General features: G+C 38.0%; 1 pseudogene; it reads right to left on the minus strand.

The window, feature by feature from the left end:
• LOC126456903 (lysosomal alpha-mannosidase-like) overlaps nucleotides 1-18,181 on the minus strand; it is a 225,133-nt pseudogene that overhangs the window by 43,130 nt on the left and 163,822 nt on the right.

Genomic DNA, 18,181 nt, shown 5'->3' on the forward strand with positions numbered 1-18,181 from the left:
TTTCAGAAGTGCTGACAGGTGTATTTTGCATTGTCAGCACACTGAATAAGAACTCTTTCACTCAGTTTTGTTGAGGTCTATCTCATCATTAGTTCATACAGGAATCCCTTCTGTTTAAAGAAGCTTTCATGTTGTTTGACAAGTATTCACTGCCAACTGGTAATCCTCAAATTGAAAAGCATAGTATCCATAGCTTCATACTGTTTATCATATTCCAGTACTTCTGATTTATTATTTGACAAATATTCACTGCCATTATAATGGAAGCTGCTAATCTCCAAATTGAAAAGCACATTAGCTATAGTTTCATACAGTTTGACATATTCCAGTACTTCTGATTTATTATTGCATCAGACATAAGTCTGTAAGATGGGTGTAGTCATCTACAAATGCAATGATGCACCTTTTATGTCATAAGACATTGGAGTAATGGGAACCATGACATCATTGTGTACTAACTCCCGTGGATGTTTTGCTCTTGTTCTCTTCTGTTTGTGTGGAAGTCTTGTTTGCCTGCCTCCCATACAGATAGTGCACAATTCTACTGTATTTGTATCTTCAACGTTATTTCCTTCCATAGATTTCAGAAGCACTTTTAGATTTTAGATTGGTATAGGGGAGACCCGAGGAATACTGACAACATCCTTTTGTCAGCTGAGTGGCACTGTATTCACTGGGAGATAGTGCTGCAGTATAGTGGATGATGTCAGAAGTAGGGTGCAGGTACAATGAGTCCTTGTAAAAGACAGTCCTATTGAGGCACTAAACATTAATTTTTATTGATTTTTTGTTAGTTTTGGCTTATTATGAAATTACGGTAAGTATTTCAATATTTTTTTTAACAGTGATAACTATAATGTAAGCAGACAGTATGTTTTCTAGTGAGTCTTTCAGCACGAGTTTTGTAACATTTTGGCCATTAGCAATGACATTAAAGTATGGTCTCCACTACAATGTCCGAGAGGGGTAATGTGTTGTTGTTGTGGTCTTCAGTCCAGAGACTGGTTTGATGCAGCTCTCCATGCTACCCTATCCTCTGCAAGCTTCTTCATCTCCCAGTACTTACTGCAACCCACATCCTCCTGAATCTGCGTAGTGTATTCATCTCTTGGTCTCCCTCTACGATTTTTACCCTCCACGCTGCCCTCCAATGCTAAATTTGTGATCCCTTGATGCCTCAGAACATGTCCTACAAACCGGTCCCTTCTTTTTGTTAAGTTGTGCCACATACTCCTCTTCTCCCCAATTCTATTCAATACTTCATCATTAGTTATGTGATCTACCCATCTAATCTTCAGCATTCTTCTGTAGCACCACATTTCGAAAGCTTCTATTCTCTTCCTGTCTAAACTATTTACCGTCCATGTTTCACTTCCATACATGGCTACACTCCATACAAATACTTTCAGAAACGACTTCCTGACACTTAAATCTATACTCAATGTTAACAAATTTCTCTTCTTCAGAAACGCTTTCCTTGCCATTGCCAGTCAACATTTTATATCTTCTCTACTTCGACCATCATCAGTTATTTTGCTCCCTAAATAGCAAAACTCCTTTACTACTTTAAGTGTCTCATTTCCTAATCTAATTCCCTCAGCATCACCCGACTTAATTCGACCACATTCCATTATCCTCGTTTTGCTTTTGTTGATGTTCATCTTATATCCTCCTTTCAAGACACTGTCCATTCCGTTCAACTGCTCTTCCAAGTCCTTTGCTGTCTCTGATAGAATAACAATGTCATCGGCGAACCTCAAAGTTTTTATTTCTTCTCCATGGATTTTAATACCTACTCCGAATTTTTCTTTTGTTTCCTTTACTGCTTGCTCAATATACAGATTGAATAACATCGGGGAGAGGCTACAACCCTGTCTCACTCCCTTCCCAACCACTGCCTCCCTTTCATGCCCCTCGACTCTTATAACTGCCATCTGGTTTCTGTACAAATTGTAAATAGCCTTTCGCTCCCTGTATTTTACCCCTGCCACCTTTAAAATTTGAAAGAGAGTATTCCAGTCAACATTGTCAAAAGCTTTCTCTAAGTCTACAAATGCTAGAAACGTAGGTTTGCCTTTCCTTAATCTATTTTCTAAGATAAGTCGTAAGGTCAGCATTGCCTCACGTGTTCCAACATTTCTACGGAATCCAAACTGATCTTCCCCAAGGTCGGCTTCCACCAGTTTTTCCATTCGTCTGTAAAGAATTTGAGTTAGTATTTTGCAGCTGTGACTTATTAAACTGATAGTTCGGCAATTTTCACATCTGTCAACACCTGCTTTCTTTGGGATTGGAATTATTATATTCTTCTTGAAGTCTGAGGGTATTTCGCCTGTTTCATACATATTGCTCACCAGATGGTGGAGTTTTGTCAGGACTGGCTCTCCCAAGGCCTTCAGTTGTTCTAATGGAATGTTGTCTACTCCCGGGGCCTTGTTTCGACTCAGGTCTTTCAGTGCTCTGTCAAACTCTACACGCAGTATCGCATCTCCGATTTCATCTTCATCTACATCCTCTTCCATTTCCATAATATTGTCCTCAAGTACATCACCCTTGTATAGACCCTCTATATACTCCTTCCACCTTTCTGCTTTCCCTTCTTTGCTTAGAACTGGGTTTCCATCTGAGCTCTTGATATTCATACAAGTAGTTCTCTTTTCTCCAAAGGTCTCTTTAATTTTCCTGTAGGCAGTATCTATGTTACCCCTAGTGAGATAAGCCTCTACATCCTTACATTTGTCCTCTAGCCATCCCTGCTTAGCCATTTTGCACTTCCTGTCGATCTCATTTTTGAGACGTTTGTATTCCTTTTTGCCTGCTTCATTTACTGCATTTTTATATTTTCTCCTTTCATCAACTAAATTCAATATTTCTTCTGTTACCTAAGGAGTTCTACTAGCACTCGTCTTTTTACCTACTTGATCCTCTGCTGCCTTCACTACTCCATCCCTCAGAACTACCCATTCTTCTTCTACTGTACTTCTTTCCCCCTTTCCTGTCCCTTATGCTCTCCCTGAAACTCTGTACAACCGCTGGTTCTTTCAGTTTATCCAGGTTGCATCTCCTAAAATTCCCACCTTTTTGCAGTTTCTTCAGTTTTAATCTACAGTTCATAACCAATAGATTGTGGTCAAAGTCCACATCTGCCCCTGGAAATGTCTTACAGTTTAAAACCTGGTTCCTAAATCTCTGTCTTACCATTATATAATCTATCTGATACCTTCTAGTATCTCCAGGATTCTTCCATGTATATAACCTTCTTTCATGATTCTTGAACCAAGTTTAGCTATGATTAAGTTATGCTCTGTGCAAAACTCCACCAGCCGACTTCCTCTTTCATTTCTTAGCCCCAATCCATATTCACCTACTATGTTTCCTTCTCTCCCTTTTCCTACTCTCGAATTCCAGTCACCCATGACTATTAAATTTTCGTCTCCCTTCACTACCTGAATAATTTCTTTTATCTCATCATACATTTCTTCAATTTATTTATCATCTGCAGAGCTAGTTGGCATATAAACTTGTACTACAGTAGTAGGCGTGGGCTTCGTATCTATCTTGGCCACAATAATGCGTTCACTATGCTGTTTGTAGTAGCTTACCCGCAAACCTATTTTTTTATTCATTATTAATCCTACTCCTGCATTACCCCTATTTGATTTTGTATTTATAACCCTGTATTCACCTGACCAAAAGTCTTGTTCCTCCTGCCACTGAACTTCACTAATTCCCACTATATCTAACTTTAACCTATCCATTTCCCTTTTTAAAGTTTCTAATCTACCTGCCCGATTAAGGGATCTGATGTTCCATGCTCCGATCCGTAGAATGCCAGTTTTCTTTTTCCTGATAATGGGGTAATATAAACAGGCAAATATGGGGAAATGTCAACAGAAAGTTGATACTTCCCCATGCTGTAAATTTCAGAAAAAATGTGTCTATGTTTATATAAGGTGTCATATCTAATTTCAGATGGCAAGGACAAGAAAAAAATATCACAGAGGACTAAATGGACTGAAGAAATGTGAGAAAGGCATTAAGTTTAGTGAAGTCAGGTAGGTCACTGACCTGTGTATCAAAAGAGCTGAGCATCACTGACCTGCACATCAAAAGAGCTGAGCATGCAAAAAATTACCCTTTATGGTAGATTAAAATCAAATTTTCACAGGACATCCCACTTGGCAAGAAGATCTGTTCTTACTCCTGCACAAGAACAAGAATTAGTCAACCGTGTGACTAAAATGGCACAATTATCCTGTAGCCTATGGCCTTTCCCAGGAACTGGGCCTCAAGCACAATTTCAATAAAATTACCACAATATATGAAGAAGACTGAGTTTCTGGTTTTTAAAAAAGAAATCTTAAAATAAGCTTAACAAAACCATTAAACAAGTATCAACTGAGTCCTATGTTTCAATAAAACTGAAGTTGATTTATTTTTTGCCAAGTTGAACACCAATTACAAAAAAAGTTATCTAGCTATTTTGATACGTATTGAGTTAATAAAATGTGTAAAATGTGTTCCAGTTTTTGCAGCATTAATGACTACCTCTTCCAAGCTTTTACACTTTATGTACATCTTTTATGATGTTCACAAAATATTCACTCACACCAGAGTCCAAATACCAGGAAACTGATTCATTAAATCCAACCTTACAGAAACCTCTTGGGAATCACAATTTACTGAATTTGCAAAGCCTCTCTTGTCTTTGTTTGTTTTATTACAGTCAGCTTCCTTGTGTCTCAATTCACCACAGTTGTAACGTTTAGAATTAAACTGTTTTGATCCACCTGAACTGTGCCTGTCACCTTCAACAAAATTCAAGATTTTTTTTCCATTGAGTTTTCCCATGACTGGAACCATTTCTGCATGTATTGTGCCCCTGGTTATCCCCACATTTCTTCTTAGAGTTAGCATGTTTACTTTTAAGATCCATGAGCCTATTTTCATGAAGCTTAACTTTAGATTTTATGTAGAGAATGTCTCTAATGCAGTAACAATGTTGTCATATTCTTGTGGCATTTTTAACAAAAAATGACACACAAAATCAGTTTCATTGACTGTTACACCTGACAGAGATCACATATCAACTTGTAAAATTATAAGAAATACTCATTGTACTTTTGGCTGGATTAAACTTCAATTTCATAGATGTAACTGACTAGTAATTCTTCTTTCAAATGTGTACCACAAGTTTTTCCACATTCAGGACGTACTGCTTCAGAATTTAACATATTCCAGGTGGCTGCCTGTAATGTGTTCTATTATTTTTTAATGACACTGTTTATCATGTTTTGTGAGATTTTTGAATGTTTCTCAGTTTGTTCCTTTCCATGTCACTATCTAGAAACTTCCCATTTCTCTGTATTCTTCTGCAGGGAGCCCTAACAAAGTAATTCATTTGGCATAACTTACATTTGAAATTTCCAGTTTCCAAAATTGTTCCCATTGCAAAATGAAACTCAGCTTGCACAGTCATTATATTTTAAACTTCCAACTATCTATTTTCCATCTTTGGTTCTTTGGGACAATCACTGAACAAAATACTATTGGTAATAATGTCACTGGACAATTTCCACAGCCTTGATGATCTTTGTCTCTATTCCATTGGGCTAAACGAGAGGATATTTGTGCAGTTCCCATTCCTCATGTACTTGCTATTGTTGAACAGCCTAAAATATCAACTGGAAGTGTATGTGCTCTTTTCAGGAAAAACGTTACTGTTATGAATTAAATCTACAGTACGTAGTTCTATTTAAAAAATTAACGAACTTGAGCATTTTTTAAAGCAATGCTGGTGATCAAATATAAATTATCCAGGACCCTTGAAATTTCAATGTCCTCTTTTAGGTTCTCAAGAAAAAAATTAAAACTTCTTATTTGTTACAAAAACAAGAGATAACAAAGGAACAAAAGAGCCATTAACTTATAATCTCAATTCATAGCTTATACTTTGAGGTTTATACTGCAAAAATTTTAGGGATTATTCTTTTCCTTTAATGTCATTTTAGATGTGATTGTGAATTATGTTTCTTTGCCAAATAAAATACAAAAATGGAAGTATACGTTTTTTCCTATCTTGATTGTCTTGATGGTGTTCCTTAAAGGTATGAGATTCTTCTTCTACAGTCCTTATGCCACAGGGTACGTAACTTCCAAATTTCCCACATTCTGATTTTAAATAAAAGAATGGTAATTCATTTTGTAAATATTAGCAAGTGTTGTTTTGTGCCATCAGACTGTGAAAAAAAAAAACATGACTTTCAAAGTCCGAAGTACAACGAAATTGAAACGGAGAAAGTTAATGTTCTAAAATTTGATCTCTATAGAGAGATCAAACAGGGTAAGTTTCATCCAGATCTGAGACAGTGAGTGAGATAGCCAGGATGATTTGTTACTCCAACCTAGAAAAGTGTCCATTATTCAGGAACTGAATATTGTTAAAATGGTTAAAATTTCTATACTATTCTGCTGTCATCTTATGTGTTCTCTTAAAAATATCTCATTTTACTTCAGTTACTTTGGAATCAAAACCTTTAGGGAAAGTGTCCAAGAGGGGGGCTGAGGGTCAAGTTTGTGGCTTCAATGTACAGTCAATGTGTATAGTGTGTGTTAGTAATTCAGCAAATTCCTGGTGATCTTTGAAGGTGTCCTCTACAGATAGTGATCTAATAATAAAATATTTGTCAGATTCTATTTCAAGACAGCTCAGAACAAGTGAATGTTGTTTTTTTTGGTTATAAAACTTATATTTCATGATAAATATTTTATTACCTCTGTTGTGTAAGAAGTCCATTCATCAAATGATATATTTAGTGGAGTAACAAAGACCCATGGGCTCAGCAACTTCTCCTGTGCCAATAGTCTCTCTTGGGCAGCAAGACTCAGGTTTCCAGATCCTGTAGTTGGACCAACAACCAAATAGTGTGTCCCCCTAGCAATTCGGCCCTTACCAAATGCTTCATCATCAAGTGCTTCACCAACACCTTTTGCATCATCATTCAACAGACGACGGTGCACCTTTATAACAAAAATGACCACTTTCAGTCCGCTGTAATTTTCATTTGTGACATTTTATTGAGACAACAGCAACAGAGTAGTTCTCTTTTGGATCTGTCTCTATTTCCCTTACACTATTTATGTCTAATACATGTTATATAACATTTCAAAAATTGTTAATTTCAAGATTCTTTGAGTTTTATTGCACTTAACTTAATAAGAATTCTTTTATGATTTACTACTGAACATACAAATAAGTTCTGGCAATTGCAAATGCACAGTTTTATTTTAACATGAAGTTGGCAAAAAAAGTACCATTATTTCAATTTCTCCATTTCTCAGGCTGGATCCTCCTTGTGCTCTGTCATTTAAAATAGCCAATCTTAAATCTTTAGAAGCATCCTCTATAACTATTTTTGAAGTTATAGGATAGTAATTTCCTGAAATAGGTTCATTAACTTCTAAATCCCAAGTGGGCCGGAAGTTGATTACCCTTTTCAACATTTCTCTGCCATTGGAGTCAGTGTAAAATGTTTCATTGTTGAACAAGTCTGTTGTTATGTGGGTAATAATTTCCTTTCCAATATCATCACTGAAAATGAAAAAAAAAACGTGAATGAATACTATGGTAACACTCGTAGAAATATGTAATAAACTCTGCACAAAGAGAGCATCAAATACATACTCAACTGGTATGGGGCCCACCAGCCACTCAAATTCAATGTGATTTGTATCTTTATACACTCTAATAACTTGACTTATCCAATCAGTGAACTCCTGATGAACCTCTTCCAGAAGTTCTCCTGTAAAAACAAAAGATTCACTGAAAATTTTGTACCCTGGTAAATAAAAATGTTTTATGCTTGGTATTTTATATTGCTCTGTGACTATACATTTCCTATTCCTCCTCAGTGATTCTTGTTATGTAATTGCAAGCATGTATAGGATAAGTGGTCAAATACTCTTGTATATTATCTTTCTTTCTAATTATTTTTCTTGTCCAGTAAATATGTAATATTTACAAAAAAAAGTCAGCTCGTGAATGAATGTAATGCACCAGATACTTTTGGACAAAAGGCAACCAATCACTTATAAGCAGAAGCATGGAATTGTCAACAGGCACACACAAAAGAACAAAGACTTAGGCACAGACAAACGAATGAGACTTGTTAGCTTTCAGAGTTATCCTTTGATGAGTTGGACTAAAATACACTTAGAAAGCACTTGCACGTGCATACACATGCCTCTGCCCCAACACGGTGTCAGCTGGGCTAACAGTGCCAATGCTTTGTTTCTCAGCAGAGGGAGTGTTTGTGGTGGTGGTAGTGTCAGGTGGTGTGGGTAGAGAGAGAGGGAAGCAGGAGGCAGTAGGAGGGACTGGGGGTCTCAAAAATGAGATCGACAGGAAGTGCAAAATGGCTAAGCAGGGATGGATAGAGGACAAATGAAAGGATGTAGAGGCCTATATCACTAGGGATAAGATAGATACTGCCTACAGAAAAATTAAAAAGACCTTTGGAGAAAAGAACCACTTGCATGAATATCAAGAGCTCAGATGGAAACCCAGTTCTAAGCAAAGAAGGGAAAGCAGAAAGGTGGAAGGAGTATATAGAGGGGCTATACAAGGGTGAAGTTCTTGAGGACAATATTGTGTAAATGGAGGAGAATGTAGATGAAGATGAAATGAGAGATATGATACTGCATGAACAGTTTGACAGAGCACTGAGAGACCTAATACAAAACAAGGCCCCGGGAGTAGACAACATTCACTGATAGCCTTGGGAGAGCCAGCCCTGACAAAACTCTACCATCTCGTGAGCAAGATGTATGAGACAGGCAAAATACCCTCAGACTTCAAGGAGGATATAATAATTCCAATCCCAAAGAAAGCAGGTGTTGACAGATGTGAAAATTACTGAACTTTCAGCTTAATAAGCCACAGCTGCAAATTACTCACATGAATTCTTTACAGATGAATGGAAGAACTGGTAGAAGCCAATGTTGGGGAAGATCAGCTTGGATCCCGTAGAAATGTTGGAACATGTGAGGCAATACTGACCCTACGACTTAGAAAATAGATTAAGGGAAGGCAAACCTACGTTTCTAGCATTTATAGACTTATAGAAAGTTTTTGACAATGTTGACTGGAATACTCTCTTTCAAATTCTGAAGGTGGCAGGGGTAAAATAGAGGGAGCGAAAGGCTATTTACAATTTGTACAGAGACCGGATGGCAGTTATAAGAGTCAAGGAACATGAAAGGGAAGCAGTGGTTGGGAAGGGAGAAGACAGGGTTATAGCCTATCTCCGATGTTATTCAATCTGTATATTGAGCAAACTGTAAAGGAAACAAAAGAAAAATTTGGAGTAGGAATTAAAATCCATGGAGAAGAAATAAAAACTTCAAGGTTCACTGATGACATTGTAATTCTGTCAGAGACAGCAAAGGCCTGGAAGAGAAGCTGAATGGAATGGACAGTGTCTTGAAAGGAGGATATAAGATGAACATCAACAAAAGCAAAACGAGGATAATGGAATGTAGTCAAATTAAGTCAGGTGATGCTGAGGGAATTAGATTAGGAAATGAGACACTTAAAAGTAGGAAAGGAGTTTTGCTATTTGGGGAGCAAAATAACTGATGATGGTCAAAGTAGAGAGGATATAAAATGTAGACTGGCAATGGCAAGGAAAGTATGTCTGAAGAACAGAAATCTGTTAACATTGAGTATAGATTTAAGTATCAGGAAGTCACTTCTGAAAGTATTCGTATGGAGTGTAGCCATGTATGGAAGTGAAACATGGGTGATGAATAGTTTAGACAATAAGAGAATAGAAGCTTTCAAAATTTGGTGCTACAGAAGAATGCTGAAGATTAGATGCGTAGATCACATAATGAATGAGGAGGTATTGAATAGAATTGGGGAAAAGAGAAATTTGTGGCACAACTTGACTAGAAGAAGAGATTGGTTGGTAGGACATGTTCTGAGGCATCAAGGGATCACCAATTTAGTATTGGAAGGCAGTATGGAGGGTAAAAATTGTAGATGGAGACCAAGAGATGAGTACACTAAACAGATTCAGAAGGATGTAGGTCGCAGTAGGTACTGGGAGATGAAGAAGCTTGCACAGGATAGTGTAGCATGGAGAGTTGCATCAAACCAGTCTCAGGACTGAAGACCACAACAACAACAACAACAACAACAACATTGTCAATAACGGAAGAGCCAGAAGTGCTATGTCAACTCTGGAAAGAGGGGGATTTTTCTAATTGGAAAGATGCCCTGCTTATTGCATCAGCATGAAATTTAGATATATTTTGACTGGTGAAAGATTTGTACTTGATGTAAATGCTACAAATCTCAGTAACTCAATTGGATATTTAAATTAGTAATGTAGTGTTTGGCTTCAATTTGTTCAGAAATTAAGCATTTTTATCAGAGTACATTTATTTTATAAATATCCAAACTTCTTCAAAAGATATGAACTTTTATAGTTTGGTGAAACAAGACAGTGTCAGATGGAGTAAAGCATATAGATTCTGAGACACAAATGTAGAGGGGCAGGGGCATCTACTGTTCCAGATGCATTTGTGCAAGGTGCTTGTGTTGGTTTGGGTGGCATTTTAGCTGCATTGATAAAGTATTTGTCATGATAATTGTTAAACTGAGGATTTTAACTTTTTAAGGGTTTTTGTGTGTGATGAATGATAAGCAACTTGCGAAACTTTTTAGACTAATTATTCAGTGGTTTTATAACAAAGCAGGTGGATTCCATCCACCCTTTATGTTATCTCTCCCCCCCCCCCCCCCCCCCAACATTTTTTTCCTTGCAAATATCATCGATGCAATCATTTATAGCTTGTGCACAGTACCATAAATCTTAAATATTAAGTCAAGGCTTAGGCTGCTTCACTTTATTATCCATTAAATTCATTTGGGTAATTAGAATGTGAGAATCTGTTGATGTGACTAGTTTACCTGAAAAGCTATTCTATTTACAAATAATGGTAATTTCAGACTTTGTTATCATTGTTTGTACAGAGTGCATTCCATAAGTAATGCGACCAATTTTTTTCTGACGCAATGGTACACCACAGCGTGTTGTACCAATCTGGGCTAAGTGGAAAAGGGTGTTAGCTTCAAAACGCTCTTTGTCTCATTTAGCTGTGAGCTGCTGGAGAGTCAGGACATGCATTTCCATCACCCCAGTTTGAGTTTATGTACATGTCACAATGGATCATTCTGTAGACTAACGGTACGCTATCAATTTTGTGTTAAACTTGGGAAGTCTGCCACCAAAACGTTTCCATTACTTCTGTATGTCTTTGGAACTGATTGCTTGTCCAAATCACAAGTTTTCTGATGGCACAAGTCATTCATGGAGGGCCAAGAGGAATCACTGATGAACCTTGCAGCCATCAACCACACAAGTTGACGAAAATGTGACGTGTGTGCATGATTGTTTGAACTCTGACAGATGGCTGAGCCTTCAATTGATAGCACAAACTCTAAACATGTCAGAAACAAACATTTTCTGCATTGTGACCAATGATTTGAACATGAGAAACGTGTGTGCCAAACTCGTCCCAAAAGTATTGATCGACGAACACAAGCACATGCAAGTGCTTCGGTGCTGAGAAATGTTGGAAATGTGTGAAAATGATCCTCAATTTTTAAACTCAGTTATCACTGGTGATGAGTCATGGATTTTTGAGTATGACCCTGAGACAAAAAGGCAGAGTTCAGAGTGGCACACCCCATCGTCGCCCCATCCCAAGAAGGCACACATGAGCAAGTCCAGGATCAAAACCATGCTCGTTGTCTTCTTTGACATCAGAGGCATTGTCCACCATGAATTCATATCTACCGGGACTACAGTGAACTCAGCTTTCTACTTGGAAGTGCTCAATAGACTGAAAAGGAGGGTCTCGTGCTGCTGAAGCGACATGGGTGCTGTTACTGGCAGATGATGGCAGTAAAAATTTACCAAGCCTAAAAATCATCTGAGTTGCATATATTCTGTTGGTAATCTTTTCAGGCAAAGATCAGATCCCATTGGCAGAGGCTTTGTGGCCTAGGAGAGTTACCTCACTTTTGCACATGATGCACTTGCCTTCATTTTGTACCATTCCATAGCTATACAACCTCTACCACACTTCATGTACAGACTTGTTTTGAATATATGCATCATCTGAATGTATTAATATGTGATCTAAATACGGAAAGCAAAATAGCAAGCCTTGTTAACACTTTGTCACCAAATCTCTTCCTGGTTTGGGCTGCATTTTTAAGACCAAATGTCATAAACAAAAACTCAAACAGGGCAAAAGATGTAATAAATGCTGTCTGTGCATCATTGGTCTGTGCCACTGGTATCTGATTGTCATCTTTACTGCAATCCAACACTGAGAAAACTTTTGCACCCACAAGAGAATAGGTAATTTCTTAGATGTTAGGTACTAGGTACCTATCTGGGACTGTTCTTGCATTCAGCCAATGGTAATCCTTTTTGCACACTATGTGTGTCAGGGATTACCACAGGCTGTTGACCTTCTTATAACACCAGCACAGAGCATATCCTCAAATATTGCTTTAGCCTCAACCAATAATTATGGAGCTATTCTACAGTCGCATCTTGAAACCAGTGGACTGTAAACGTGTGTATATAATGCACTGTATTGTGCTTAACACTGCTTGGGTGCAACAATGGTTGTAGGGGTGGACTGTTTACTTGCATCATTAATTGCTCCAATTACATTACCCTCAGAACCCCTCTGAATTACCTTTACTCTGTCACATTGTGTCCTGCTTATAAGGCAGGCATTTGCCAAGTCAACAGCCATTGCAAACAGGGATAGAAAATCAGTACCTAATATGGATTGCCTAATGTCCGCCACAACCTAACTCCAACTGTGCAGAGTAGGAAAACCAATGTCTATCGGCGTACCTTTGCGTCCATACTTTTTGATGCTGGAGTTGTTCATGGCTAACAACTGTAAGGTGTCCTGCATCGTCTTCTTAACTATGCCCATGACTGGAAGGGTGCTGACCTCTCAACCAGTGTCTATTAAAAATCTTAAGCCTGAAATCTTATTAGTCATATGCAACAGATGCAATGTTGTGCCGTGACTCGTCAGAAATGTAGTAAGCATGCCATCATGGGCCTTACCTTTTCAATGTGTCCATTTGTGTGATGCTGCAATATGATGCTTCTTACATTGGCAGTGCCATTTGTCATTGCCGCAGTCTGTAGCACCTTACTTGGACTGCCCTTGCCATTTGAGTATTCACATGGCTCCATCCACTTTGTAGCAAGGACGCCAAACTGTTTGTGGTACCAGCAGATATCATCGGCAGTAGCTTCACCTTGAGTGAAGCTGTAGGTTCGATGAACGACGTGACTGTGTCGTCTCATCAGAGCCCATCCGTACCTCCAAGTTATGTAACTGCGTGACAACTCTTCCTTTTGTGGTTCATGACTCTCAGAGTTTCCCACTGATGTCCGGTGATTGTCGATAAGATACAGTGACACAATTCGGCATTGGCTCCTTTTCCGATACGTGTTTGTCACAGCAGTTCACTGCAACAAGGCATATGCTCCATCAGCTACTTGCAGTAATTTATCCAATTGTTGTCCTTCATACACTATTAACATCAACTGTTCTTGAGATGGAAGCTGTGTCACCAGATATGTAGCAGCAGCTCGTTAGATATTATGCTACAGTCCACTATTGCTGACAAATGTCTCCAACACTGTGATGGGTTTCTGTCCCCATGTTTCTTCTGGTAAAACACTTGTGAAAGCCTCTGCTCAGGTAACTTCATGCAACAAGTGATTAGCAAAGTATTCAGCATGAGGTATGCTTGTTGATGATGTTGGTGTAGAATTTCATTGGAGACTATTGTCTTTACTCTCTGGTCCAAATTGTTAATTGCCAGCTTAAATTGTTCATGATCTTCTGTGATCTGTGTTATGTGAAAATGCTTTCCAAGATCACAAAGCACATGTCTCGTTGTGTGGGTGTAAATGGAGGTGCCCGCAACTGTAACCGCTGTGCAGTCGACATGAACAAACCAGCATGTGGAAAATTTTCAGCGCAGGTGTGTGCTCGTGGTGTGGCCGTTATCACTGGAGTTTGTGATCTCATTGTTTCCCCTCTTGCTGTCGCTTCTCAGCATTGACAGTTCAAAAAATTCAATCTCTTGCTGCAGCTGCCGGATCTCATCACCAATAGTTTGTAATAAATTATTTGTGCCTTCCATGCTTAACGGATGTAATCCAAAATATTTTATTGTGATGGAACCCATTATTGTTTTCAGGGTCACCAGTTATGTAGGTCAAAAATCAGACCCACAAACACTTCAAGACATTATTTAGTTACCTTACAGTTAGAAGTAGCAGCTCTAAACAAAAATTAAGAATAAACATCCAACTCTCAAAACCTGTTACTCTTCCAAAGAATAAACAAAATCACTTCACTAGTCGGTCTCATGTTCTCACATGTTCATAATGTTGATATTGTAAGAATGTGTCTTTGATGCTTTGCACCAGCCAGTTGTGGTATCTTTGTTTATTCTCTGAGTTTCAGTCTTTGGGAGTAATGGAGAAATGATAGTCATAAAGAGTCAAGTGTTGGGCTAATTTTTACAAAAAACGTCAATTTTTATAATTTTGCAATAATTAAAAGTAATGGTGTATTATCTCTTACAAAAACAGTGATTATTTGAAAGTGATGTACTGTAACAAGGTGCAATTTATTTGATTGAACTTGAGAATAATCCATGATCCTTTATAGTTTACAAATGATTATCTTCACTAAAACATTTGAAACCTAGGCATTCTGAAGGATCATACCCCACATGTACTGGATAATGAGCTGAGTCACTGATTTCTTCAAAATATCCAGATGAGTTTAATTATTGTTTTCTATTTTATGCAACAACCAATGTTGGAACTTCTATTCTATAGTGCTGTTTGCCACCACACAGTGATATACATCTACATTTATGTGTATAATAGTACAGATGAAGAAATGTTAATATTACAATTAAACCATTTCACCTAATCTTTGATTGGACTGTGGAGGTGGGACAGTTAGAAGATGCTAATCAAGGAAGCTACAGTGTGACTTTCATATTTAATTATATCATTATTATTACTATTATAATTTTTATTGAGTACTGAACTGCAATATTGAAATCATACACAATGTTACACCGAGAGGGGGACTGTCTGAATTTCCTGAGTAATATTTTAGGAATTTTTTTCCCTCCAACCTGTGTTTTATGTATTGTGTCTGCCTCAACTGCTCTCTGGTATATAGAGAGTTTTTGACTTCTAATTCATTTGATTTTGAAGACTGCAGACCTTATTGACAATGTCAGTACAGAAACAGGGATTAGCGTTCACGTTGTCTTATAACAACTATGATTATAAACTTAATAAATCAGTCAAGAGGGCCAGAAGAGTGTTTCTGCTAGATAGAGCAGATAAGCAGTTAGGCAGTGAATTCGTGTCACTTATTTCCAGTAAGATGGATGTTGAATAATTATGGGCGTAGTTTAAGCAGATTGTAAATTGTGGTCTGGAGAGTTATATGCCTAGTAATTGGATAAAGGATGGAAAAGACACACCATGGTTTAATAATGAAATTTGGTGGATGCTGAGGAAGCAGTGGTTGTTGCACTAAAAGGTTCAAAAGGGGGTGCAAAAATGATGACAAGCGAAGGTCAGTTGAGATTTTTGCATCTGTGAAAAGATCTGTGTGTAAAGCATACATCAACTACTACTGTCACACCTTAGTAAAAGATCTGGCAGAGAACCTGAGAAAATTCTGGTCATATGTAAAATTGCTAAGTGGATCTAACACTTTCATTCAATTCCTTGTTGATGAGTCTGGTGAGGTAGTTGAAAATAGCAAAACAAAAGCCATTGTTCACACAGGAGAACTGTACGAACATACTGTCATTTGACCATCAGGCAGATTCCTGCATGGATGACGTAGAAACAAGCATACCTGTCATAGAGAAATAACTAAAAGATTCAAAAACAAATAAATCACCAGTTCTGGATGGAATCCAGTTCAATTTTACAAAGAGTACTGTATGGCATTAGCTCTTTACCTAGCTTGTATTTATCGTGAATCCCTCACCAGCACGAAGTCCCAAGCGACTGGAAAAAGGCGCAAGTAATTCCAGTATATACAAAAGGTAAAAGAATGCACCTACAGAATTATGGACCATTATCCTTGAACATATTCTCAGTTTGTATATAATAAACTTTCTTGAGACTAAGAAGCTTATGTCCACGAATCAGCATGGTTCTAGAAAGCATGGCTCATGCTAAACTCAGCTTGCCCTTTTATCACATGATATACTGAGAACTATGGATGAAGGGCAACAGGTAGCTTGTATATTTCTAGTTTTCCAGAAAGCATTTGACACAGTGCCCCATTGCAGGCTGTTAACAAAGGTACAAGCATATGGAATAAGTTCACAGATATAAGAGTGGCTTGAAGATTACTAAATAGTAGCACCTAGTATACTGTCCTCGATGGCGAGTGTTCATCCGAGATGAGGGTATGTTAGGAGTGCACCAGTGAAATGTGATAAGACTACTGTTGTTTTCTACATACATATATAATGTACAGTAGGGTGTCAAAGTAGAGTGACAGTAGGAAGATACAAGATGACTTAGACAAAATTTCCAATTGGTGAAATCCATGATAGCTAGCCCGAAATGTGGAAAAATGAGGAACAAACCTGTAATGATCAGATACAGTGTTACTAGTGTTGTGGTTGACACAGTTAAGTTGTATAAATACCTGGGTGTAACATCGCAAAACAATATGAGGTGGAATGAGCATGTGAAAACTGTGGTAGGGAAGGCAAATGGTAGACTTTGGTTTACTGTGAGGATTTTAGAAAAGAGTGGTTCACCTGCAATGGATACCATATATAGGACACTGGTGTGCCATATTCTTGAGTACTGTTTGAGTGTTTGGGATCCATACCAGATCGGAATGAAGGAAGATATCGAAGCAATTCAGAGGTGGGCAGCTAGATTTGTTACTGATAGGTTTGGACAACACGTGTTACAGAAATGCTTTAGGAACTCAAATGGGAATCCCTGGAGGGAAGATGACTTTCTTTATGAGAAACAGTATTGAGGAAGAATGAGATTTTCACTCTGCAGCGGAGTGTTTCAGTATTGAGGAAATTTAGTGAACTGGCATTTGAAGCTAACTGCCAAACGATTGTACTGCCACCGACATACATTGCGCATAAGAACCACGAAGATAAGATATGAGAAATTAGGGCTCATACGGAGGTGTACAGGTAGTCTTTTTTCCCTTGCTCTATTTGCGAGTGGAACAGGAGGGGAAATGACAAGTGGTGGTTCAGGGCACCCTCCACCATGCACTGTATGCTGCCTTGCGGAGTATCTATGTAGGTGTAAGTGTAGATATACTTGACCTTGTTATGAACCACAACAAAAATTATTATACGAAAATAGTACGTGTAATTACAACAGTGACAATATCTTCCATCTCAGTTGGTGCATTTTACACAGTGATATCCTAGTGGAAGAAGAACCACAAACACTGTCTGTTATAATTATTAGTATTTTTGTTTGTGAATGTGTTATAAATTTCTTTCTTCACCAACCTTTGTAAAATTTTGTTTCCACAACAGGTGACACCTCCACTGAAGTTCCATAAGGACGGAATATGTATGCACCAGAAGCCCTTAGTGATGGCTGAGAATTATTTCCAGCCCATCCTTCATAATAACGGAAATTCTGGTGCAGAGTTATTTCTTCATTATTGAACATAACAGACTGGAGTAAACCAGTACTTTCATTGAACATTGCTTGGAGAACCTGTAAAGATAAGTTACATCTGACAAACTAGTTATGAATGTGGGCCGAAAATGAAATACTATCTCTTTTCAAGTTATGTCAGTACGTTTTTGATGGTGTTCACCACAATTATCTTCAGAAGTTAAAACTACTGGCTATCAGGAATTGCAAGGTGTGCTCCTTATACGCAGGAATCAGCTTAGTCTAGAATCTTCCAGAAGTGGTGTGAATTTATGCATGTTTGGGAAGGCAGTGAAGCAGTGTGTGGTGGGTGTGGCATGTTGTGAAGTCATGTGATGGCATGAATTAATTTATTCATTCAT

Source organism: Schistocerca serialis, chromosome 1 (assembly GCF_023864345.2).
Source record: "Schistocerca serialis cubense isolate TAMUIC-IGC-003099 chromosome 1, iqSchSeri2.2, whole genome shotgun sequence".
Classification (NCBI taxonomy): Eukaryota; Metazoa; Arthropoda; class Insecta; order Orthoptera; family Acrididae; genus Schistocerca; species Schistocerca serialis.